We start from the raw sequence: 27,221 nt of genomic DNA on the forward strand, positions 1-27,221 counted from the left end.
AATCAAGTATTTATGTGTGAGCAGGAACCACTTTCAGGGCTCGTCACTGCAAGTGGCTGTCTGTGTCTGATTTACAGGTGACATAAATCTGAGGGACTTTGTAGCTGCTTTTACTTCCCCTCACACCATTTTATAGTTAATTTTCTTTCCATCCTTTGCCAAGGAAGACACATAAAGGAGAGAGCATCCTTTTTCACACCAAAACCCACTGGCTGCTCCCAAGCCCAGTGAGAGAAGCAGCCAATTTGCCAAATGAGAGGGGAAGAAGGATCCCCTTGATCTTTACTTGATTCGTAGCCCCACACACCCAGAAAACAGATCTCCCAGGAGACGGTGTTTGGGATATTAAACAGATCACATATTTGATTTTAAGTGAAAGACCAAGAAGACAAGATCACAGAATTAGAGAAGTTACAGATGGAAAAGGTCTATGAGGTTATGCAATCCATCAGTCTGGACATTGCATAATTGCTCCCCACAGTATATTTTTAGTGCTTTATCCAGACAAATCATTAAGTGCTTTAAAATGGGCCAGATTCCTCAAGTGCAGTGCGTGCAAAATCACAGCTGATTTCACCAACCCTTGGAGCTTCAGTTCTAATAAGACACCAGGAGGAAGTTTTGTGTGGTCAAAGAGAAAAAAACAGGCTCTTCCAGAAATAAATACAGGCCTGGTTCGGTATTCCTCACAGGAATCTTGCCTAAATTAACTGAATTAGATCCCTAAAATCTCATTTTCGGATTATACTGAATAATAATACATTATTACTTATTCAGATGTTCACTTAGTCCAAAGTAAAACATTGTTCATGTTCATGCGAACACGATTTGTTTTAAGCGGCTTCAAAGCCGGCTCAGTAAAGCGTAAAGAATGTTTATTTAAAATATAGTTGCTAAATTTAGCATGAGCTTGGTTAGCCTAAATCTTAGCGACATTTTTAGAGAGCACATTGCGAATCAGGAATGCATAGAGAAATAAATAAACTTTCCCACATTTTTGGAAATGGAGTAAGAATTTGCAAGTTATTCCTTGCACGGGCGATTTCTGCAGATTGGAAAACGTTATGGATAACACAAATTTCCCACTGAACAGACAATTGAAAGCACACAATGCTAATAATTTTCACTGCAGTTTCATTTCAAATAACGCTCCCTCAAGGAGGAAACAAAAGCTGTCAGCTTTTGTTATAGAACTTACGCAGAGTACCAACGTGTTTCAATATTTACTCAAGCTCTTTGCAAAGCACCAAGAAGTGCAATGGAGCTGCCCTTGGCTACAAGCCACACCCAACCCCCTGCAAAGGAAATCTCAGGGTTGAATTAGGTCCTGTGCCTCTTCCTAGTAATTATAATAGTGGATTTTACACCCACCCCTTGCACATTGTGTTCCACACATCCTCGGTCTGGATCCCTGGCTGGGTTAAATACCAGCCTGCCTGTGGGCTGGGCATTTACACAGAGAACTGATGATTTTAGGATGATTTTCCTTTTCACCTTCCTGAGTTTACACGGGTTAAAGAGGCACATTTTGGTCACCTTTGCATCAAGTGGCATTTCCTTAGAGACACAAGTAAAACCCATGATGGGAAGGTGAGCAGACATGTGATGATGAAGAGTTAAATTCTCTTTTATCAGGTCAGTTTTCATCATGTCCCTCCGTCCTTTTCATCCTTTGGTTGTTGTGAGTTTAGTACCTGTTTCTGCTCCTAAGGTGGGAGGATTACAGCTGTACCACTCATGGGGCTACAAGATACAAGGGATGTGACCAAGTATCCCACAGCATCACCAGGGATGGACTTTGGTGGGATCAGGATCAACTCCTCACCAGGCAGGTGGGTGGAATAAGGAGGTGTGGAAGAAAACATAGGGTTCGTATTTTTTTCCAAAGCATCTACATCCTGATCCAAAGCCCTGTGATTCAGCTTTACATGCAAGTATCAATTCCCACCTGCAAACCCATCCTCTGCAACCACCTTGGATCTTCCACAGCTCTTCACACAGAGATTTGCAAATACACTGGCCCAACACACTAATTCCCAAATCTGCAGGGAGGTGGACTCCTTAATTCTTCCCTACCTATCTTCAATTGCTTACTAAGTTTCTGTTTTCATTAGAAGAGCAATATGTAATAATAGTTGTTAAAATAATTGTATTTCTGTTTTTACATCTGTAAAGATTAAGTTAAACAGTATGAAGCCCATTAAACTATTTCATGTCATGCTGCCATAAATTTCCTCCATTCCCATTGCTACTATTATTCCAGAGTAAACTCTGAGATCAAGCTGCTGCCACAGAGAGTTATTTATAGGAGCTCATTCATCAATAAAAACTTCAAAAGAAATCTGTTACTCTTCTATTGGGAAGCCAAAGAAAACTAACATAAAGACAACCCTGTTAAGAAACAAAGCTAAGGAGACCACAAGACATTTAGTTAAGGAAAATCCTGATTTCTAACAAATGCCATGCAAGGAGGGGAAGAGGAAAAGAAAAAAAAAAAAAGGAAAAGATTGTTGGCAGCATGAATCCTTTTAAGTTGTTTCATTCTCATTGGATGGTTAAAATAAACTGTTAAACAGTTGTATTTGTACTGGCTCAGCCTCCTCATTAGGCTTCATGTGATGGATTTGTGATCTCACAGTGCGTAAGGAGCTCTTCACCTCTTGCAAAACTGGTGCTCTCCTTCCACTTGTCTCAGCTGCTCGTACATCCACCCATCAGCACAGCAGGAACCTAATGAGAAATGCTGAGTAGTCATCAGATAGCACCCACCTCCCTAAAGGCAGATATATGGAATAGAAACAGCTGTATTTCGTCATCTTTACTTTCTTTTATTTCTTATTTTACCTTCCTCTGTACAGTGAGCTGTGCTGCATTGGCTTTGATGGTCATGATAGTCCTGCAGAAACTTGAATACATGAGAGATCTAGTGCTGCCCTTCCCTGGACCAGCACCAGCCCTCCCAGGACAGATCAGGTCACTTTTGTAGCAGGACTGTTTCAAGACAAATCAGAAATCCTTCCCTGTGAGGGTGGGGAGGCCCTGGCACAGGTTGCCCAGAGAAGCTGTGGCTGCCCCATCCCTGGAAGTGTCCGAGGCCAGGTTGGATGGAGCTTGGAGCAACCTGGGCTAGTGGAAGGTGTCCCTGCCCATCGCAGGGGGTGGAACAAGATGATCTTTCAGTCCTTTCCAACCCAAACCATTCTGTGATCTCTCTCCTTTTTGTCCCTGTCCCAATAACAGCTCCACGTGAGTGAGACCTACCTGGAGGACCCTGGAGGAACAGGGACTCTGTGATCAGCCATGTCATAGCAACAGCATCCTCAAACTGTGGTTTTTTTGAGACAGACTAACTTGTTTCCATCCCAAGAATAGGAGTCCTGAAGGCAATATGGACCTCCAGCTCCTGGCATGCATTGCATAAAATTTCATGATCACGTCTCCAAAAAATTAAAGTACAGAGATGAGGATACTATTTCCCAGGGAACTCTTTCCATCTCTGTCATTACTCATGCAAACCTGGGCAGGACACTTTGCATATGACTCAGTATGTCTCAATCAACACTGGTCACATGACAATTCAAGTCCTGGTCTGAGCTGGCCATCAAAATTACCTCCAGAGTCCGCTGCGACACAAAAGACCTTCAGAGGATTTAAACTTCCAACCACTTGAGGCACAAGCTTTAGGGTGGGTAAAATCACCCTTTGGTTATATAAGGAGGAGCTGGATAACATCTGTGGTTTAGGGAATTAGGGCAGGTGGAAGCCGTGTGCAGCAGGTTACATCTTCTAAACCTGTCAGCTTGCTTGGCAAATGCAACCTTTGCCTAAACAATATCCTCTCTAAACTCACCCAAAAGGCTCCTTTTCTCTTCCTTACCAGCTGTTCCTGGCTGGGTTGTGCTGCAGTGCCAGTAAAACATCCCTGGTTTCCTTGTGCTGGGGATTTAGAGCAGGGATTCCCAAATCACCACTAGTGATGTGATTTAAAAGCAGCACAGTAGTTGCTTCCTCAAACAGAGGTACAAGACAAAGAAATCTGTCAAAACTCATCAAATTAGGGGCTGAAAAATCTCTTTCCCCATGAAATCTGAAAGTAATACTCTCACTTTTGTCCATCTTTGCTTTGCTACAAATTGAGGCTCATGTAGTCACTTTTCTACTGATATAATTATGGTTGTTCAAAAAGAGAGGGAGAGCCAAGTCAGTCATGTTGACTCAATCATGCCAAAGAGAAAAGTTTTTATACATCGTTACAGCTTATATTTAGAATTGGTCTAAACACTAAACACAATGATTATTAATAAACATGAAATGTCTCTGTGTACAAACTAGATTTATTCCAATTTAACTGTTCCTACTGTTGAATATAATTGGTTTGTTATGAAAAGGGCAAAGAGAAGCCCTTAATTGTTGTGTCTGGTTTCAGATTAGACGCTACATAATTTCTAAGTAACAATAACAGCAATTGTGACCCACTTCTTACAGAGTATTTTTCACTGATTTCTCCTACAGTGCTTTGCAGGGAAGGTCAGTAGAAAGCCCCATTGTAAACATGGGGAAATCTCCTGATTATTTGTTTTGGATGGTTGTAGAGGAAATTGCATATGCTTTCATGGAAAAAAAATCCTCTATTATTATCCTCTGTCCTAAAATGGTGGGGGAAAAAAGCCTGGTGACTCTGATCCTACTCTAAATTATCCTAAAGCAAATTTCTGGCAAACCAAATTAAGCCAGATGACTCTGAATTTAATGAGAATAAATAGTAGCAGCCTAAGTTAAAGCTTAAAAGAGGGCATCCAGCCTGCTGCTCTGCACTCCTGTGCAGCCTGATGGGTCTCTTGAAACCTTTGATTGCCCAGTTTTATTTTCTTAGCTTATTTCAGAGGTATTTTACTTATGGCTTGAGCATCAATAGGAAACTGCAGGTCAGCAAAACCAAGTTGCAAAAACTTGTAGCTGTAGTTTATAAAAGATTAAGAAAATAATTGTGTTCAGAGTGTGAAATGCAATCATGTAGCCAAACCTGTCTGATAAGGACTGTGGCTGAGCAGAGACAGCCCAGGACCAGACTGAGATGTGATTCAGCCCTTTGAAGTCTCATGAACTAATTCTTATTGTATCCACATATGATTTCTGCAGCCGGTGAAAAAAAATCTCATGCAAAATCCAAAAATCCCAGGTGTTCCCCTGCCTCTCCAGGCATGGAACTGGGCTTTTGGCTGCAGAAGTTCCTTCTGGTCTGACTTCCTCGGAGCCAAGAGGAGCAGCAGGGAGTGTTTGGAGGGGGACTCTGTCTCTCCCTGTCTCGGGGCTCAGGTGAGCTTTACTGAGTGTTTAATTTGCAATCCTCAGGCTTTGCCTGGGCAGGAATCTAACAGGGCTTTGTTGGATCGGTCGCTCGACCTTGCTTTGTCAAATGCTTTTGTCAGGTCTTTAGTCAAGACAGGACTAGTCATACTCCACCCTGGTGGCTCAGAAAATGTTGAAGACCTTCTGGCCCTTCCTTCAGCTTCCAAATGTGTAGGCATGTTGGAAGAAAAGCTCTTGGAGGAGCTGGAGGATGGGAAGCTTTCCTTCCCATTCCTTCTCTTTATCAGGACCACCTGATGTAGGGTGTTTTTCTGGAGTTTCCAAGAACTCAGCAGCCTGGACAAGTGGTCACTGCCTGCAGGTACTTGCTTGTCTATCCAACCTTAATGAGAAATTAGGTTTGATGGCCTTTTCCAGTCATTCATTAAGACTTCTTCATGCTAGAACATTAACATCAGGTCTCCAAATGAGATACACTTTCCTCTGCTCTTACCCTTGTATATCCTTGCTGCTTGCTTTCAAAGTGATCTTTTCTTCCATGAATAAAAAAAAAAAACAATAGGGGAAAAATATCTTTCAAATGCCTACGAAATGAAGTTTCTCCTTTAGAACTGCAGAGGAAACATGAAGAATCAACTTTGACACACATGACAAATATTGAAAGGGAGCTAAAGCTAAAAGGCAACTCCTTGAAGACTTCGGATCATTAAGAAAGTACATGAATGGGTTGAAATTCTTGAAAGAAAACCAATCCCAGGCTCACTTCCTTGGATCAGTGCCAGAGCTGTGCATTTGCCTCCCAAACTCTGATGTCTGAGGGAAAATCCATCTCCTCTTGTTTCCTAAGGTTGGGAAGGATCAGTGAGCCGATGAACGGGGGATTCCTGTGTGTTCATTTGTGTGTGCACGGAGGGCTTAGAGCAGCATCTGGGAGCCCATAAATCCTGACTCACTTTGCCCCAGTGAAGGTAAAACCAGCAGCTCTGCTTTGGCCCAAAGGGTGACCACTGGAGAGTCAGGTTGGGCTGTGCAGACCTTTCCCAGGCTCAGCATCTCACTGGATGGCTTTGCATCCACTGGAAAGTGCTCGGATGGAAATCCAAGGTCATGGCTGCACACAGTTCCACGTGGATCTCCTCAGACCTGTGGATGTGGCACAGAGATGTGGATGTGGCACAGAGATGTGGATGTGGAGTCTGTGAGCTGATTCTTCCAACTCTTAAGAAAGAGGCTTGTTTTGGTATCGTAGGTGAAGTCACCCACCTTCTGTCAAGAGCAGCTGCACCCTGAGCCCATCCTCAGCTAAGGAGAGCCTTTGGGTTCTGTAAGAGCTGAATGTCTCCTGGGTGACCTGAGCAGAGCCTCGTTGCTCTCCATCAGCTCTCCCTGGCTTAGACACAGTGGCAGGCGGAGGAGTTGAGCTCCAAGTGGATGTGTGATCCAGAGGGTGACCTTACGGACCATGGAAACTTCACATGTGAAATATTGGAGACCACACACCTTCCTGTGTCTCTGCACAGCTCTCACACAAAGGGTCCAGTGTCCCAGGCCGTGCAAAACACCCCAACAACAATTAGGTGACTCAGCTCCCCCGGTTCACACCCGGCTGGGGGACCACACTTGGCTCTGCAGAGAGAGGGGAGGTTTTTTAGGAAGTGGGTTTGAGGGTGGTTTGGTGTGGGCACTGCAGGGAGAAGTCCATGTGTCCCTCAGGGGGGCTGTGGAGCTGAGCTTTCCCATGGCAGCTGCAGAGATAACAAGTCATCTCACAGCATCAGGCTGTGTCCTTCCTGGCACTCACAGCTTACAACTAATTTCCAACTGGTTTACTAGAAATAGCCTGTACAGCCCTAGATGTGAAACATCTCCCAGGCTGCCTCAAGCAAGCTGCAATGTGGGAGCTCTGAATTTCACAGCTGTGGTGAGACAGTCTTTAAAATCTCAGGGACAGAAATGGCCCTGTGTAAAGCAGAAATTGTAAGTTTTGGCCCTGTCTCTAACCTTTGGAGAGTTGCCCAGCTTCTGACACTCTGTGATGATGTCTCTGTGGAGGAAATCCTACGCTGAAGAAAAGCATGTTCCTTTCCCCCAAAGTTAAAATCTTCCTTTCTTTCGGCCACCAGAAAGGACACTTTGTCATCTTGACAGATCCTAAATATTCCCTCCTAATTTTATGGCAGGCAGATACAGGGACAAAAAAAAAAGGATTATTCAGGAGTCTTATTTATGGCTAAGGATATAAGGGATTTGAATGGAAATAACAATTAAACTCAAGAAAAAATTCACACTACAGGTCACTGCAATCCCAACTTTTCCCCTTATGAACTCAAGCCGAGGAGGTTTTCTTCCCCTTTGTGATTTAGGCTTTGCTAAATTTCTCTGAAAATAGTTCATATATCATAGAGAAGAATTTCCATAGGGAACATAAATACATCCGTGGAAAGAAGGGAAAATTTTTCCTTGTCTCTGGGAATGGATGAGAAAGAAAGACAGTTGACGCCAGATATTAATGATGAGGGGAGGAATCCATCCAAAGAAGGAATCTATTGAGAATACTAAAACTACCCTAAAGTCACAGACATATAAAAACCTAGTATGGAACAATGACTTTTCCACTAATACAGGCTTAGATTCAAGAAAATATTTAAGGACATGCTTAAGTTGGTCCCTGTTTGGAACAGCCCTTTGGTGAATTGGTGAAGTGAACTTCAGCTTTATGGATGTGTTTTTCAGCTCTGAAGATCCCAGCTGGCATTAACATGCCTACAGTTAAGTACATGCTTAAGGACTCTCTGAAGGGGCGATATTTTCTTCTAGTGGGACCACAATAACAAAGTTTTCAATTTCTTTGCTCCTGGAGGAGTTTGTGTTAAATTTGTAGTTCTGTGGACACTCTGAGCTTGCAGATTTTGATCAGAAGAGAAGGAAGTTGGATCAATCTCAAGGAAATAAAACCCACATCATTCAAATATTTGTGATTTATACACTGAGATATAAACTTGGGTCTGTTGTGTATATGGATATATGGACATATACACACACCTGCACATGTGCTGGGTTTCACAGGCTGCTCACATACAGAGAGTGACAGTCATGGATAATGACAGAGGGACAATAATAGTTGGTCTTTTCTAGTAAACACCTCTGCAAAACAGAGCTTCAGACTGGTGATCCCTTCTCAGACAGGAGTGACTGGAACCTCCCAAATGACTGAGTGGGGCAGGGAAACATTCCTACCTTTGGTGGATGGGAAAGCAGAGACACAGTCATGACAGCCACGCACGGGCAAGTTCGGGCAGACCTGAGCCCTCATCCTGCTGCCTGCGCGCAGACACAGCCGACGTGGTGGGTGCCATGTGCACTCTGGACTGTGCCCAACCAGTGGGTTGTCCTGCCGTCAATCCAGTGCCCTTGCCATAGGAATTCAACCCCCCTCTTTTGGAGTCCACTTGCCAAAGTCTCATATTGATGTTTCCCACCCCAAAAAGCCACCACCAGAGCACCTTCTGCCAAGTTTCGCGCATGATCTCACCCCCCGTGTGGCTCCATCCTCATGATGGGGAGGAAGCAGTCAGTGATTGCAGGTGGTGTTCACGTGTTCATACAACTTTATATCAGCACTTCACCACCTAATCCTGCAGGAGACCCCACTGGTGACGAGCTGGGGCTACGTGTCAGCCACGAGGACATGGCTCTGGCATGCTGCAACCCGGCACAAGAATTACAAAGCAAAACACACAAACCTTCCTCAAGAGATTGGATTTGACATAGCTGGGTGAACGGTTTAATTGGGTTATTAACACATCTCCACACTGACATCAAGAGCATTAAACACTGTGTAAATAGACTGGGGCCAAGAGCTCTGCCAAGGTGCTGGAGGCAGGTGAGAACGCCTCTCCCACGTCCCTCTGGGAGCCCCCTGGCTTGCTGCTCTCTGCAGCTGGGACATCCCTGGCCTCCGAGAGGGAGGTGGTAGAAGGCAGGAGGCAAAAACACAGCTCCCTTCTGAGCCATGTCAGGGTTAGAATCACAGAATCATAGAATATTCTGAGCTGGAAGGGACTCACAAGGATCGTTGAAATCCAACTCCTGGTAAAGAAGAAGACGGGGTAAGGTCCACACCAGCCTCACCTGGCTTATTCTTCTGCAGAGCATCCTGGGACCTGAATTGAGGTATCCTAAAATACTGAAGAGACCACATTCCTACCACGGTCCTCTGGTTTCAAATCACCAATATTGGCTGCTTCTGCATGCAGTGGGGTTCTCAGTGCTGCTGGGGTTTCTCCTGCTACCCTGAGGTACCTCCTCCTTGCTCATGGTAGAACCAAAGGACTGTCTGTCCGGACAGAGGTTTTGGGACATTTTCTACCCAAGTACATGGTGTTGTCCTGAAGCAGCAGTTCCTCCACCACCTTTACTGTGAGCCAGCATCAACACTCGGGTGAAGGGATGTGTCTGTCACTCCACAAACCTGTGCCTCATGTCCCGAGGGAGCGCGAGGATTAGCAAGGCACTTCAAAGCGTTGTGTAATTGCACTTTCACTCAACTCACACGGCTTTGTTTTCTTAATTTTCAAAAGAAATGTCAGGCAAGCCTCCAGGGACAGGCGAAAGGATCCCTCTTATGGTGACACTGGGTAGAACAGAGACGGCACGTCCTTGTCCGCAGACGGGACTGGCTGGATCAGGGATCATCTCGTGCCTGTGAAAGTGAGGGCAGAGAAATCCGTTCTGAATTCAGCTCCTTTGGCCTTTTGAACCTGCAGCACTCAGTTTTCACTGCTGCTCTGCACCCGTGTGCTGGATCTCCTCTTTCTGGCTGACCCTGTGGGTGGGAGCCGAGTCTCCTGCATCCCCCTTCCCCTTCAGCCACTCCTCAGAGGGATTCTGGGGTGGGCTCAAGGTAGTTTCCTGCCTCCCTGACCCCACATGCAGAGGAGGTGATGCCTCTTTTCTCACACACTAAATTACTAAAGGGAGTAATTCCCTGTAGTCTGTTTATTGTGCTGCTTCTGAGGGCTTGAAGCTTGGGACAGGGGAGCATGGAGGTCCTACCAGCGACTGGAGGGTCAGTGCCCAACTGTCCTCCTCCCTGCCTTAATGGAAAAGGATGTTAAGGGTTATAAATGGTTTGAGAAACCTGCACACAAGAGGTGAAATCAGAGGTAGTCATTGGATTCCTTTGGCTACTATATCATGGAATGCCACTAATATCTGCCTTAGCAGATTTACTTCCTGGTGTAGCTGTAACCTCACCCTCTGCCTGGCTCAGCACAGAGCTGTGGTACAGCCCTAAATCCTGCCTTCAAATACACCTTGGTCTTTGTGTGGAGAACAACTCCGATCTTGGGATCCCTGATTCTGCCATAGGATTCACATTTTTTCAGGCTCTAACATGGAAATTATGTCATCCACCTTCAGGAGAAAGTTTTAGGCTTTTCTTCCAAAGGTGCAGGTTGTGGAGAAAATGGCAGTGGGAGATTTCCCACGGGAGAAATTCAGATTGTCAAGTCAAATTGTCTCCAAGCACAATCAACCACCTCATGTGATCTTTAAGTCAACCTTATCTTGAACTTTCCATTTTTTTTCCCCTTTTCATCACTGTGGAAAAGCTTTGACTGAGAGAAATCATCCTCTATGTCCCTTCCATGGATGAGGGTTCATCTGCTGACCAGATCCTGGTTTTGGGGATGTTCTCTTTTCCTTTATTTAATGCATCTTCTTGCTGGAAAATGGAGTGTGAAAAGAGAATGAGCCATTGATTGAGAAAAATGAAACTGGTACATCACAGAAGATAAATACTGGGAACTGGTTTGTCCAGTTTGAAAATATGTTCTGATTTTCTTCTCCCCCTGTTCATGGTGAAGAGCGAACTGTCATCTCTGATGGTGCTCTGGGCTCTTCCCATCTTGGTTGGGACTTAGAAGTGCAGAAATTGAAAGGAAGGAAAAAACAACAAAGAAAAACAAAGGAATGTTTTGAATGTTGAGTCCTTTTGGTGGGATGCCAGTTGGAGGTGCTGGTTGAAGGCACGGGATTAAGCACATTGCCTTGCTCATCCCTAGACATGTTGTTCCCAGTAAATCAGCTTTGCTTCTTGTGGGTGTCAGGTGAACTCAAAGCTTCTGTCTCTTCAGAAATTCCACAAAAACTTCTCATCTGATAAAGACTTCTCTTGCTAACCGGAATAAAATTCATAAGATCAAGTCACCATTAGATCTTGCCATTTTGACTCATTAAGATATGGAGATTTTGGGTCTTTTGGTACATTAAAGGCTGTTTCTCTGCCTGGAGTATCACTCCCAGCTGTGGATCCCAGACTAGGGTTTGCTTGTGGCATTTAAAAATGGACTTGCAAGCCCAAGGGAAGCTGAGCCATCGAGGTGGGACCTGCTGCCAGAAGTGTGCTGACCAGAGTGCTTGGCACTGAAAGGAATTGAGAAGTTCAGGCACAAGAGCATATTTTCTGTAGAATTTTTTCTTCTATTTTTGCCTGAATTTATCTTTCTCTTTTCCCTGTTTTTTCAGCCCTGGTGCTAATAAATTACATTATCACTTGCTGTAGATCCTTTCATCCTTCAGAGACCTGCACTGGAAGCTGAAATGCTGCCCAAATCAGAGAGTTGTGATCTTCTTTAAGACAAAAGGAGAGGGAAATAATTTGGTTCCTATTCTTTAGAAAATCCTTTTTTTTAAGGAATCACAGGGTTATATGATATGTTCCAAATTTCTCCCATTCACATGGGAACAGCAGCAGGTCAACCATTATCCTGAGAGGCAGCAAAAGATTTCTTCACATTTCAAATTCTGACCAAATGGGAGAAAAAAAATAGATGCCCTCCCCCCTTGTTTGTCTGGCTGACTCTAAATCACAGCATTTGGGAACAGCAAAGAAGGTGGCAAAAAAACATCACCCTGCAGGTGCTATCACACAACAGTCAGTCCTGGGACTGGCTGTTTTCCTTCCCCACTTCCCAGGCTCCCAACCTAGTGTGTGGGAGCTGCTTCATGCGGGGCACAGGGCAGAAAAGCCCATCACTGCCCAGATCAGCCCTGGGGAGATGGGGTTCATCACCATATTTTCTCACCAAACAGATGCTCAGGTCAATAAACAAACACAAAAATAAACTTAGTAACCAAAGTTTTTGGTAGTAGGACTCCTGCAAAATGCAGAATTCACCGGCTATGCAGCTCTGTCAAATAGAGGGGACACTCTGCTCCCATCTGATAAGGTGAGAGTCTGTCCAAAAACAACACTGCCAGGCCCATGATCTCATCTATCCAACCAGGAACAGTGCAAAGAAGTGAAAAATGAATATGAAAAGAGAGACATATCCAGGAGACAGGGTGAATAAACCCTCAGGAACACAGAAGTCACCGACAGCAATAATAAACCAGGAAAAACAAAGCTCGGCATTATGTGAACGCTCATTCTGCTCTCCCTGGTATCAGTAGGAATCTGGCAGTTGGGTGGATGGCAGGAAGGTTGAAGGCTCAGGGTGGATCTATTTTGGTGTGAACTTTTCACCTGTTCATACTTTAGGAGCAAATTGTGTGGCACAAAGGTGGCACTCACGTGGCGGCGTCACCTGCGTGGAGAGAGCAGGGTCTGGCCATTGCAAAGCCCACGTGCAGGACAATGAGCAGTGAATGCCCCGAATAATGAAGATAATAAGCAACTCATTTTTCCTCCCCATGGAAAATTCCTTCTTTGAACCCAAAATTTAACAAAACAAGCCCAAAATGAACATTCTCATGTTTTGCCTTTTTATTGCTGTTGCCAGCTCTGGTCTCAACATGCTTTTGGTTGCAGCAATGACATAGTCCCAAGTTTATAAGTGGGAAGTGAAGGATGAGGAGATTAAAAGATCCAGCCAAGGCCACATGGGTTGTTGGTAGCAGAGTTCTGAAGGCTGAAAATTCTTGTTAATCTCAGTGACAAAATCATCCCTACTCTTGTGCTTTTGAAACAACAACATGTACTTTTCCTCTCAAAGGAGAGTTGTGAGAAAGCCCAGCAAATACTACAGAAACAAAATTTCTGACACCCTTAAACACCTTATTAATCCTGCCCATGTTTGGCACCTGTAAATCCTCCATTTAGAGTCAGATTTGTGCCATTCCTTTTAGGTTTGGGCAATATTGCAAATTGCCAAATATGTGTAAATACAGAGTAAATGAGAATTTTTATCCATTATATATTTCTAGTGTTTATATTCATCTCAGACACCCAATGAGGCTTTGTGGTTGTGACTTCTGGTGCCTACCCAGCAAGAAAGAAATGCTCAGCCAACAGCAGAGAATTACATTTGCACCTTCAACAGAGATGCTTATGATGTTTGCTAAAAAGATCGTTGTACCATAGAAGGAAAGAGAAAATTGACATGTTTTAAGGCCTTTTGAACACAAGACAGAAAACAGCAGGGTGGAAAGTTTATACAGAAATTACTTCTGAGAAACTGACACCGGGAAAGAGAGAAACACATTTCCTTGGTGGGGTAAGGATTTGGATTTGCAGGGGACACAGTGAGACTGCACCAATTTTAACAAGTGATGAAGAAGAAAATGATGCATTTCCTGACAAGAGAATAAAACCAAACAGGAAGTTTAGCTGCGACAGGAGTGAGAGTCATCTAAAAGCAACCAGGAAAATAGTTGGGAATTCCTGGTGGAGCCAGGGATGGGGAGGAGAGGACAGCTGAGTCCAATCAGCCTGGCCAGGACTCTCGTGCTCCTCCTGTCATGGGCTGCTACTTGATGTCTCTTATCATCTGCATCGGCCCCATCGAGACGAGCCGTGTTCTTAATGAGCTGATATATGAGACAGTGAGAGCTGGGGCTTAGAGAGAATATTGTACCTTCGGAGAGACCATTTCTCAAACTGAACAAATGGCCTCTGAAGCTGCTGCTGACTCAGGGTAATGGATGATCTGTCTGAAGACATTTTTTTTTTAGGTCCATGTGTAGAAAAGGCACATTTTTAAATGAGCTGCAGTGGGAGCAGCAGGTACGGTGCTGGGACACTGCAGCCTTGTGGAATCAGGCTGACCCAATATCCCTGCTGATTCCCATGCCTTGCCTTGGGATGAGCATCTCTCTGTGTCTGGGGATGTGTCCCGCTGCAGCTGCTTGTTTTGAAGGCCGTATCATAGAGTTATCATGGAATCACAGGATGGTTCAGCTTGGAAAGGACCTTAAAGCTCATCCCATTCCACCCCCTGCCATAAGCAGGGACACCTTCCACTAGACCAGGTTGTTCCAAGCCCTGTCCCACCTGGCCTTGGACACTTCCAGGGATGGGGCATCCACAGCTTCTCTGGGCAATCTGTGCCAGGGCCTCACCACCCTCACAGAGAAGAATTTCTTCCTAATTTCTAATCTTACGAAAGGTTCTTTGGTCATATTTGCTCCATAACCTGGATGAAGCTTCACAATGTTTTCAAGGAAATATTCCCCGTAATTCTTCACCCACACAACTCAAATATTTTAGCACAGTGTGGGAGAAGGTCCTGTGTTCATGAGCTCAGAAACAAGGATTCCAGAAGAGTTAAAAGCTACATTTACTTTTAAGGTTGGACATTTAACTTGGGAAGGCTGCTGTGGTCTGGTGAAGATGCTCAGGTTGGAGCTGGGTGCTCTAGGACACCTGGAATGAGGCCACCCAAAAACAGGTGCTGAAGTTTTTCTGTGCAAATGCAAGGCAGAATACCTGAGTTCTGTGAAGGACAATGAGTGATTTTAAGCAACAGGTCAATAAGCTGAGGGACACATGGCATTACCCATTTCCTAGCCCCCCCCAGGGCCACTGACCCTGTCACAAGGGCACATAGTGATAGAACAAGGGTGAATGGCTTTAAACTGAAAAACAGCAGGTTTAGATGGGATGTTGTGAAGAAATTGTTCCCTGTGAGGGTGGTGAGGCCCTGGCACAGGTTGCCCAGAGAAGTTGTGGCTGCCCCATCCCTGGAAGTGTCCAAGGCCAGGTTGGACTTGGAGCAACCAGGTCTAGTGGAAGGTGTCCCTGCTCATGACAGGGAGTTGGAACAAGATGAATTTAAAGGTCTCTTCCAACCTGAACCAGCCTGTGGTTCTAAAACAGTTACAGTGCAGTGCCTGCTTGAGAGGCACAGCTCTATGGACACAGTTAATTTCCTTCCAATCCACAAAATTATTATAGTACTGGGTTTGAACAACATTAGGAAAATGATGCAATGGATACAACAAAAGCTGCAGTTATCCTGCAGGGATTTCAATGTAATAATATTCAGGCCGACATAATCAACAGAATCTCTGAACTGTTCAAGTTTCAGCCAACATTGGCAATTAAGAAATCTTACCATGAAATGTAACTTAACTCCTTATTAGCACTTGGATCTCTATCAGGAACACCGAAAAAAAGTAAAATAAAAAAAATCCAAGAGCATTTTTCAAATTAACAGCCTTGAGGGCAATATAATGTAAGTTCAGCCAGAGCGAATCGAGTAGGAATAGTTAATTTAGTTCTAGGAAACTTAAGAATCCCTCATCTCCTCATCAGCAGTAACTTGCTTGTTAAAGGAAGACAAATGAAAATGTTAATCAGCAAAGATTCACACTGGGGGATTGCTTGGAATGAATCACTCCTACCCGGCAGCCCTGGCGAGGTCATGTGTATGTAACCAGCTCTGCTGCCTCCAAAATGCTCCAAGCTGGAGAAATTCGACTTTAAAAGACTTGTGCCACAGCCCACTTGGCACAAGGGTTTTGTCACATCTGGACAGGGTGGCTCCACAACCGTGACCAGCGCTCTCGGTGTTGGCAGTGCTCTGAAAACTGTTTTTTATGGGTCTACTTTTCACCCAGCTCTTGGTTGGGGCTGATGAATGTGCCCTATGTTGGATTTGACATTGGTCCTTGAGCATATTTTGGCTGTGTTGTGATGTTGTGCACCTTGGGGCAGGGGAGACAGTGCCCACGGGGGTACATGGCCAGGTAAACAAGTCTAAGGAATTTTAGAATTTTAAAAATCTTGTTAACTTTTCTTTTCTGTTTTCCCCCCCCCCCTTTTTTAACAGAAGAACCAGCTCTGGCTGGTTATATGGACCATAGATTTAAAAATAGCTGGGTTCCTTCCTGTCTGAGGTAGAGAGAAAGATATAAGCCTGATTTATTGGCTGTCCAGTAGACTTTATATTCAATTTCCTCTTGTCACATTCCTATCAAGTAACTGCATGAGTGTAGCAGAGACAGAGTGAGCCTTTACAGAATAAATACATTCATTTACATGATGAATACCTATATTCACATGAATAAAAGTCCCTCTTCAAACACTCAAACAAATAAATACCAGCCAAACATTGTTAGCAGAAAACCAGTGAAGAAAAGCAACTGTACATATTTTAATTCCACGTGTTTGTGAATATATTTTTATATGGGATGCACTGAAATAAGTGTCCTGCCACATCCAATATAATGAGGGATAAATCCTGCTTTCTGGAACGCAGTCACGTTTTCCCTTTCCTCCTTTCTGCCTGGTTGTGCCTGTGGTGGCTGATGCTGCACAGTGAGAACATGAAATCATTAAGGTTGGAAAAGACCTCCAAGATCACCAAGCAGCAGCAGCACCACCATGGGATAAACCCACGTCCTGAGGTGCCACATCCACACATTTTCTGAGCCCTTCCAGGAATGGTGAGTCCACTACTTCCCTGGACTCAGCACAATGGAGCATCCTGTGTTTCCTGGGGGAGGAAAACCTCCCAGAGAGGTTTTGCCCGGCTGCAAATACGGGACTGGCTGAGCCAGACTTGCTCAGAAGCAAATCTGAGAAGCAAAACCAAAAATAAATACATTAAAAAAAATTAAATACATGAGATTTAAAGCTTCTCTCCAAGTGACATCACAGTTTGAGCCAAGGTCTGCTGGGCTGAATACAGAAGTGGATTTTCCTTGTGGGATATTTCCACTGAGAATAACTCTTTTTCTCATGTCCAGAAGGTCCAAGTGTTTCTGCTTGGACCATCAAGCAGGAACAACACCGAGAGCTCCATTTTATGTTTCCAAAGGTTCCAGTAGCTGGCTAAATCTTCCACAAAACTCACATTACACACACACAAACAGCTCTTATTTATCACTTCCATCATATGTTAAAAATTTTCTTCTTTTCAGAGAAAACTTAGCCTTTTGAAAATAGGTTTATGAACTCACACGTATTTATGGAACTGGGACAGAGAACTGACATGAAATGTTCTCAGGATGATGGATGCAATCCTGTCTCCAGGGAAAAAAATTAGGAACCCAACCAAGGAAAAACACTCTGGAAAACTTCACATCAAACAAGAAAACGAAGGAGTGAGAAGAAATGAAACACATTTCAGATTATGAAAAGGGAGTTAGTTAATGTCTGAGTTTTGTCTGATGCCCTGGTGATGGCCATCAGTGAAATCAGTGTAGGGGCACCCAAGCCAAGCTCAGGAGAAAGGCCAGCACAAGGATCATTGCAATGGTCAGTCCCGGGCACTGAAATGTATCCAGCTTGATTTGCTCCAATGAATTCAAAAATACTTTCCTTGTGTTGTATTAAATATAAACAAAGCCTTCACTTAGATTGCATATTCTCCTGTACAAGTATGTTATTTTAATTTCCCCCAAGAGCTAAAAAAAGAACCTTTTTTTTCCCATTTTTATTTGATATACATAATGTAGGCTGGCAGCATTAGTGTAAGTGTTTTCTATTCATGGTTTTCTGAAACTTTCTGTTAGAAGGCTTTGAAATCAAACACCCTTCTTTTTATCATATATTACTTCCTCCCCGGGAACCATTCCGTCTCCGTGCAGCGATCCCATTAGGCTTTTAACTTTCATATGAAAAAAAAAACCCCTCCAAAAACCTGTGATAAAAATGTATTGATGTTTGAACACCATCCAAAGCAGTCAACTTCAAAACCAACACACAGACACACAAATTTTTGTGAATGGAAAATGGGAATTTGATTTACTGGGAGGGGAAAAAGCTTTTGCATAGGCAGTGACTATGTTTAATGGGCCATCTATTGACTTTGGGCATACCCAGTACAACTGGTGTTTGCAACAGTGTTTAAGACTAATTTTCCAAAGGAAAGGACCATGGTTTTATACAAACCACAAGTGATACAAGTGACTTGTAGGCTGGATGATGTCTGCAGAATTGTTTATTCTTGCAGCAGTCAAGGAGCCCACGATGGCTTGCAGACTTAGAGGTGGCATCAAAGAGCTAAAAATAGATTCGAAGGACTTTAAACTATCATACTCAGTTAAGAACTTGAAATTGTGACCTTAATGGATTTTCTTGGTGTTCAAAATGTGTCTTAGGTTAAATTTTATGAAAAATTTCTCTTCAGACCCACTCAGGTCTGTCCTTTTACCTTTAAGTATTTCAATGGACTTGGAATATCCTCTTCAACAAGTGTTTTTCACATTTATAAGATAAACTAATTTAATAATAACAATAATGATAATAATGATGATGATGATAACAACGACATCAACAATGTTGTAAAATTAAAGCCACAGATCTGTTCCATCTGAAATGAGCCAGCTCCTCATCCAGACTCTTGTGCATCCTAAAGGACCAGGTCAAGTGTTTGGGATGCAAAAAACCCTCTCAGGCAATAGAAATAAAGAGGAAGAAAGACAGAGGATTCAAGGTGCCCAGCCTGAATTAGGTCATGTTTATTATTGGAACATCTTGAAGGAATATCTACACTTGTGACCCAGAGGACACGTAATCCTGGGTTGAGACTCTTTATTTTCAAACCCGACTACATAAATGTCAAATTTCTGTTAGGGGTGATGATCCCAGTAAGACCCAAGGTGTGAGACCCTTCTCATGGCATCCTCAATTCACTTGGTTTATGCCCAAGTTGCCTTTTTCTCTGCTGGTGTTCAGCAGCTCCCACAGGACAGCAGATCCCACTCGCTCCTGTCCTCAAATATCTACATGACTACTCCATAGTCACCAACCACAACACCTTGGCCAGGTAAATCCTGCAATGCTGCTTCTGTTCCCTGGCTGGAAACACACCCAAACACCTCCTGGAGGAGCACATGAAACCCTGTTAATTTAACACATCCCTTTCATGCCTGGGACACCCACACCTGCACCAAAAAAATCAGGCAAACACTCTTGGTGATAATTTAGAGAAAAACCAAGTTCAGGAACCTCAGAAGTGATCTCATTAAAATCAAACAAACTGCTGGTGCTTGACATAATTAAGGGTGTTTGATTTGGCTCTCGAGCAATGAAACAGCTACACACAGAAAAGTGGTTGCAGCTTTTGTCCTAACAAATAGGAAGCATCATTTATTCCCTACCAGCCCTGTACCAATCCCCTTCTGTTAAAATCTTTCAAACATTTCTTCCTCTTCACTTTTCCTGGCACTGTAGAGCAAAAGCAATGTTTGACAGGTATTAATTTTGAAAACAAATGGTAGATTTTCAGATCAGCTGCTGACGAGAAGGCAGGGAAAGAGCAAATTGCAGGTTGCTTTAATTGCAAACTGGAAATTTTATAAACAAAATACACACAGAGTATCATTTATAATCATGATCCAGGCCAGAGCAATAATTATGATAAATCCTTTGTCAACCCTACTAAGAAGTCTTTTATGAAGTAGTAGGGGATTAATTCACGTTCTAGACAATGGTTCAATAAAATGCTTTCCAGCTTCTCTGACATATGGAATTCCACATGGGCTGCAATCAGATGTTCCCCAAAATGGCACTTTTTCATTGCCTAACTCCTTGACAGTTTAACATAAACAAGCACTGAATTCATTAAGCTGCAATTTTTAAGCTTTCTAATTAACTGCAACAGCTGAAGTTTGAGTTTTCAAACACATGTTAAAGGCTTAATTTTCAAGACATAAACCACTGTAAGACCTGCAGTTTATTAACGTTTGAGGTGTTCAGCAGAGAACCTTTCCTTGTATTGTTCTTCATGGTTCTGCAAAAAGTAGACTTACAGTATTTTAACATGAAGTCATTAACAAAAGAACAAAATATCTTGTTTTTATAATGAAAGGCATTATTGCTTTGATTTAGAAAGAGAACATTTTTGAGCTCCCTGATTTTTTTGTCCAATCTTATCAGACTATTTTCATTGTTCCATTAAATGTCCTTCCTGCACTAAAGGTATTTAAGCACTATTTCTCAAAAACCAGCCAACTCTCTGCTCTGTGTGATTCATGCCACTATCACAACAGTCCAGTCAATATTTTGGATGCAGCCTTGACCCCAGAGAAGGGTCTTTTGACCCATTAAAGTCTTTTTATCTTTGCCACGACTTGGGAAATGTGCTTCTGGAAGCAACTAGGCTTTAATCCTTCTACAGTCTTAAGTATTAAAAAAAATGGCTTTAAGCTGAAAGAGGGAAGGTTTAGACTGGATGTTAGGAAGAAATCCTTCCCTGTGAGGGTGGGGAGGCCCTGGCACAGGTTACCCAGAGAAGCTGTGGCTGCCCCATCACTTGAATTGTTCAAGGCCAGGCTGGACGGGGCTTGGAGCAACCTGGGATAGTGGAAGGTGTCCCTGACCATGGCAGGAGGTGGAAGGACATGAGCTTTAAGGTCCCTTCCAACCCAAGCCATTCCATGATTCAGTGATACATTTTATTACACAGCAAAAATTGGGTAGGTCAGGTGACTGATAACACGGCATCATCCCTTGGACCTCGATCCTTGCTTCCAGCCAGGTGAGACCAGAGATGACTGGAACGCTGCAGATGCTTGGTTGCTCTGCAGGTGTTTTTAAATTCAACCCCTTTGAACTGGATTTGGTCACCTTTTCATTCTTAACCTGAAGTAGCTGCAGTAAGAGCATCACTTTAAATAAGGGCACACACAGCATCTCTGTGACCTGAGGACCTCATGGCCATGGCACCACAGCAAAGATGTATCAGAGCTGATGGAGGGGAGAAAGCCACTTTTGCTCTTCTTGTCCCACCAGTTATGGATGGAGTCCATTGAAAACAAGTCTGACATGACCTCTACCATTTCATGAGACATTGAATTGAGCTGTGCTGGGACTTGTCTTGCTCAGCACAGATGGTAAGCTGTGCCCTCTTCTTTCACATGAGATAACAAATCTGACCCAGGCACCAGGTGCTCTGTCCTGCCTGTGGGTTTATGTGTGAAATGTGAAGAGAGGAGGAAATGGCAGGAAGTGAAGCACCATCAGCAAAACTTTCATGTGGGTTTTGTTCCCAGGAAACCACTTCCTCTGTTTGTATGGGCTGGAACAGGGATGGGACTGCATGGGGACTCTCGCTCTCAGCTAATTTAGCCAAGCCAGGAAAGCCATGGCACCCAACAAAAATCAAAGGAGGCATTTTTCTTTATTATTATATGTTTATCTGAATTCTGCTGTCATAGAGTTTTTGTTGCATGGGAATTTCCCTCCTCTTCTTTTTCCTTTCTTCCCCTCCTTATTTTTTTCCCTGCCAAAACTGATTACAGTGAAATAAATTTTCAAGAGTTTGGACCAGAGAAAAAAAGCCCAAAATAAACTCTTGTGAATGGGGAACTAACAGATGGATTTTTACCGTGGAGGAGCACAGCAATGCACAACTGGACTAATACTTGGATAAATGACATGGTTCCTTAGTGCTGCCTGATCTCACTGATCACTCACCTACTGAGGGTCGGGTGCCTTCCAAAGGGATAAAGCCCAGCAGCTTTCTGGAAAGTTCTGGCAAATTCTTCTGTACTCAGGTAAAAATGCACCTACATCTATGCACACTAGTGTCTAGCAATGTTTGGAAGGTTGATTTTCTTTTAGTTTTTTAAAAGAAAAATATTTGGTGGCTGAAAATGAAGAGAGATCTCTGAAACCTCACGTCCCAAGGGGCATCTGGAAACGCACAGCGTGGAGCTGACGCTGGCAGGACGTGGAGCTGTCAAAGACTGGGAACTTCTGCCTTTCCCTGCTGACCCAGCATCCAGCCCCTGGGATGGTGGTGTGTCTCAGCACAAAAAGCTCCTGGAGTGGGAAAAGGGATTTCAGTGGTGCAGTGTCACCTGCCAGCTTGCAAAAAGTCAAACTCAAGCCAAACCGCATCCCGGGGCCAAAGGCTTAGTGAGGTTAGTCACCAGCAAACAGAGCATCCCAAAATAAACACCGACATGTTTTTTGTTCCTAGGTTTAGTGGTTGCACCCCTTGAGCAGGGACAGACTGGAACAACCTCCCTGGAGCACCTCAGGATTTGGTTTGGAGTTAGAAGTAAGGCCTTAAGTCAATTAACAGCTGTTGGAAAAATCCATGCTAGGAAAGACATGGGCAAATTATGAGAACAACCACAGCTCACTTTGGTTGGGAGAGCTGGGGATGGTACAGGGGAGGACATATCAGGACCTGGAGCTACATCCCAGAGCAGCACTGGGAAGCACAGAGCAAACTAGCTCTGAAATTGCTGCTGCCTTGTCCGGTACCTGCCTTCCTCCTCCTGCTCCTCTCCATGGGGATGCATCATAGATGGAGACCAGAGAATAACTGACAATTGCTCTACTTAGAGGACAATTTCAACCTCTTTTTCTGTTCAGGATCGTGGCCAGGCCAATCACTCTGCTCTCAAAGGGCGTTTGAGCAACACGGTGTGTGAAATGCTTTTTCAGGTATTTTGCTGAGCACTCTGACTGCAGATGGATAAGCACAGTGGATCCATTTATGTTCCTCAGCTGGAAGAATGTGGGTCATTTCTGGTGTGAACAGTTCCACTTAGCAGCATAGAACTTTAATTCCTTAAAAATGTGCTGTTGTCAGATAGAAATCATCATTCCCTGGACATTAGCTCTGGTGAAATCCAAAGCAAAATGGTTGATGGTGACAGCAGAGCAGCCTGGGGAACCAAGGGTGATGATGGCACTGCTGTCAAGGGAGGGTTTGGAATGCATGAAACTTGCCTCCTGTTCTGAGTCTCTGGCATTGTCATCCCACCCCAATCCCACCACAATTTCCCTTGTTTCTTCTCTGTGATGTGGAAAAAGCTGTTCACTGTCATGTGTCCCTCATCCTTGGTACAGCAAAATTTGGTTTGCCTCCATCTCATTCTTTTTTTCCTCCAGTGTAATTGTTTAGGCTGATGCTGATGTGCAGAGACATTGTTAAAACTTAAAGACTAGAAACCAAATTGTGTCAAGGAGCACATATTTCCTTAACTTTGAGCCATTGTTGGAGGTGGCTCTGATCTTCCCCACCACTCACAAGACAGGTTTAATAACCTGTAGAATGGTTTTGCTTTTGTCACTTGTTATTTGCAGATCACTTTGTAACAAACCCCACTATGATGGCGAGAGGGAAATTCAGAAAAGATTTAGAAGACTCTGTTTGTTTTAAAGAAAACAAAATTTCACACAGTTCCTCGCTCTGCTGTGTTATCCCTGTAGGCCAGAACCATCCTGGGTGAGGCTGCTCCAGCGAGGTCTTGTGGTTTTGCTAAGAACAACAGACACGGGATAATTACACAAATAGGTCCCGACCTCCAGCTCCCTCTGATCTCCCATTACATCGAAGTGGTTTGGATCAGGATCAGCACCATAACTCAGGCTGAGATCCTCTCCATCGAGGTGAGGATGGGGTTTGTCCCTTCACTGTGTGACACTTGTGGTTCTGCAGGTATTTGGATAAGACGACGCTTGGTAGGAGTTTTTGCTGTCTGAAATCACATGAAATCTTGGGAGCAATAAGGTGAAATCCTGAGCTCTCATTTATTATTTATTAATAGCAGAAGAAAATGCTTGAGAAAAAAGATAATAGGTAGAAAATTGTTAGTAAAAGTTCTTATTATCATTCTTGTTTTGCCTGCTTAGGTTGCCTTTCCCCCAGGGCTGTCTCTGCTTAGCCATGAAAATACAGGTGTTGGATATAATTTTGGTGTTCAGGATTAAAATGGATATTTATTATACAACTATAGACCTGATCCAGATCCACTGAAGTCACCAAAGCCACAGATGTCACCAAATCCATTTGTAATTAATTTCTTTCTTGTGTCCATGACACAACCTCCAGGTACAACCCAAGCTCTGGGCGTTGAAGCTCCATCTGCTTCAAATTACAGATGGGCATTTTTCTTTTGCTTGTATGTGAGTTCAAACAAACATCACAAGGACTTTTGCACCAAAACAAAATAATGAAGGAGGACTAAAAAGAGTGTGAGGAGGGCGAAAATAATTAATTAGGTTGAAAAGCAAAATCAATCATTCCCTTCCTTCTTGACATTTTAGTGGCTAGGCCTGTCAAAGTCTTCTGAAAAGAAAGTGAAACCACCACTATGCTCCTAAAACCAACAGTTAGTAAGTGGCTTCAGCTTCATATTGTAAAGGATTTTTGGGAGACAATGACTTCTTTGGCTCACATATAGACCCTACAAAGCATTTAGAGTGCCCTAGAAATTTTTACCTTCGTTAAGAAACCATATGCCCTTACTGGAGCACTTTTGTAAAACCGCGAGTAAAATGTAATGAGTTCAGCATTTTCATATCATTTTAATTTTCTTAGCCTGATATTTGAGATAAAAGACAAAGCCTGCCTTGGTTTCAGTTCAGAGGACGTTCTGTACTATGGCTTCACTTTTCTGAAATACTGATCAAAGCAGAGCTGTGAAATCTTACTATCCCATTGCTAACTGCACTGTTGACTTTGTGCATATTTCCAAAATCCCTGCTTCCCCTTAGACCTTTCGACCACCTTATTAAAAGGGAAAAAAAAGCAAGATATTTGCATTTGGTACTGTTCAGTACTTTGTCGCTAGAAGCAGCCTTGCCAGGGAGGTGAAACACAATTTTCCTGTTCTATAATTAAAAGAATGAACCTTTTCCATGGTACCTCCAAGCTTGCTCTGCTCTGAAACATGTGTGGTATCATTTTGCCTACTGTGAGGGATGTAGTTCATTAACCTTGGAGACACCTCCCTCATCAAAGGAAGGAGGAAAAAGTCTCATGAGTTTTCCCCTCAGATTCTCTGATTATATTAATCCCAGAAGATCTGAACTTCATTTTCTTCCCATCTGGGACAAGAATCCAGCAGGCAGAAGTTCAGGGTACCCAAATGTTTCCGTAACTGTCTCAAATAACTTCATGCATTTCAGCTCAGCAGCTGTGTAACCAAGTGTGGAGTCGTGGGGCTCCCCATCAGGCTCAATTCATCCCCATCCCTGGGTTCTCCCGGGAGAAGGAACATTTAGGAGAGGACTGAAGGGTCCTGGGACACCTCACCCATCACCTGTATGGAGATGCTTCCTGTCACATTTTTCCCAGTAGTTTTCTCCCTCCATAATTTAGATTTCGAAAAAAGAAAGAAAGGAGACGTGGTGTTGATGGAGTGACAGGGTCAGGCACAGCAAAGATGCAACTGTGTGTGAAAGTGTCTTCCAGGCAGATTTCCCATCAGGGAAGGGACCAGCTGGACCAGTTAGACAGTGGGTGGTTTGAGGTGACTCTAAAATGACTCTACTGCTCTTGGGGTGGTTTTCTGCAGTGGCCATGGGGATTGCAGATCTACAGGAAGCCATAATTTTCATTTCAGCAAATCTAACATCCTGGGGACACCCTCATGGGTGGGGGTGATGATTCAGGAGCTGGATGGCAGTGACAGGAAATACACATGAATGTTGTATGGAGTCTAACACCTCAGATGGGGCATCTGCACAAGAGCTTTGGGCACACGGGCACCCTCACCCATAGCAGGGGACTTGTCTACACACGTGTGCAGGGGGTGACTGGGGGAGCTGACACTGTGTTCAACTTGTTTCTGTGGTCTCTGAACATCAGCCTTGAAGTCAATCTTCTTTCCTGGAGGAAAAAATAGTAGTTTAGACATTCCAAGAAATCCCAAGGGGAAAAATACTGAAAATTAAATGGGTTGGTCTCTGTCCAAGTCACTTACTCATGGGAGATAAATGATTTCGTATGCTAATGACCATTCCCTCAAATCTCTGACATTTTCTTACAATGTACTTAAGTACAGTTTGTTTTGCTTTCTGTCTCCACAACAATTAGAAAGATTTATATTTTATTGCTCCAGTTGTGTTTGCCAGGACCACACTTCCTTTCCTTTTTAAAGGCACAGTGATATTGTCTGGTACAAGGCACACAACAGAGCTTTCTGAACAGCTAAAATGAAAATAAACAAGGCTGAACTTATCTTGTGGAAGAGGGCAGACACTTTCTCTCGGCACAGCGAAGCCAATAAAGGCTTCTGGCTCTTTTCTCCTCGACAGATCAGTACACACAGAATCAGCAGCAGTTCATAAGCAAGACAACTCTGTCACCTTTTGTGATAACTTAAAATTAATTCCTCCTTCCAATGTGATTATGAAGGGCTAAAACCTGCCACCTTTCCAGGCGCTTCTGGTGGTACAGGCTGATTCCTTCAGTCCTACTGTTTGGCAAAGGGATGCATGTGGAGGAGGGACTCCTGTGTTGGTGCAAGCTGGTGGAGGAACAAAGTCCCACTGTGTCCAGGTAGCACAAACGATGATTGTTCCCAGTGACACCTTTCCCTGCCTCCTCCACCCGTTTCCCAGCCCTCTGGGTGACTCACATCCCATCGGAGAAGACCCATGGGAGGAGGAGAACTTTCATTTGTGGCCTCCCTGCTGCCTTTGCCAACCAGGATGCTGGTGTCAAATTAGCATTGCTGGGTTGAGACTGCAGGGAATGGAGCTGAGGTCACAATGTTTCAGCCTGGAAACCAGATAACCCAGGGCTGCAGTGCCACTCTGCCCACGGCTGTGTGAGGAGCCTTTTCCATCACTCTGTGTCTGCCACATCTGTGCAACTCAGCACCACGAGAGGTGCTGAGCCCCTGTGATGCTGCTGTGGCCCATTAGGACCCCACTGCCTGCCACTACTTACAGAATCACACAGAATCACAGAAACTGCTGAGTTGGAAGGGAC

At 43.8% G+C, this 27,221-nt stretch overlaps 1 long non-coding RNA gene across 1 annotated transcript; it reads right to left on the reverse strand.

Annotated features, from left to right (window-relative positions):
- Positions 1 to 23,586: 23,586 nt before the first annotated feature.
- LOC113948970 lies at positions 23,587 to 26,966 on the reverse strand. The gene is made up of 3 exons (XR_003528287.1): positions 26,866 to 26,966; positions 26,001 to 26,114; positions 23,587 to 23,759 (listed from the first exon to the last, which is right to left on the reverse strand). It is a non-coding gene; the product is annotated as an uncharacterized LOC113948970 (long non-coding RNA).
- Between the last annotated feature and the right edge of the window lie 255 nt (positions 26,967 to 27,221).

This window comes from Corapipo altera, unplaced genomic scaffold (genome assembly GCF_003945725.1).
Source record: "Corapipo altera isolate COAL_440 unplaced genomic scaffold, ASM394572v1 62, whole genome shotgun sequence".
Taxonomy (NCBI): domain Eukaryota; kingdom Metazoa; phylum Chordata; class Aves; order Passeriformes; family Pipridae; genus Corapipo; species Corapipo altera.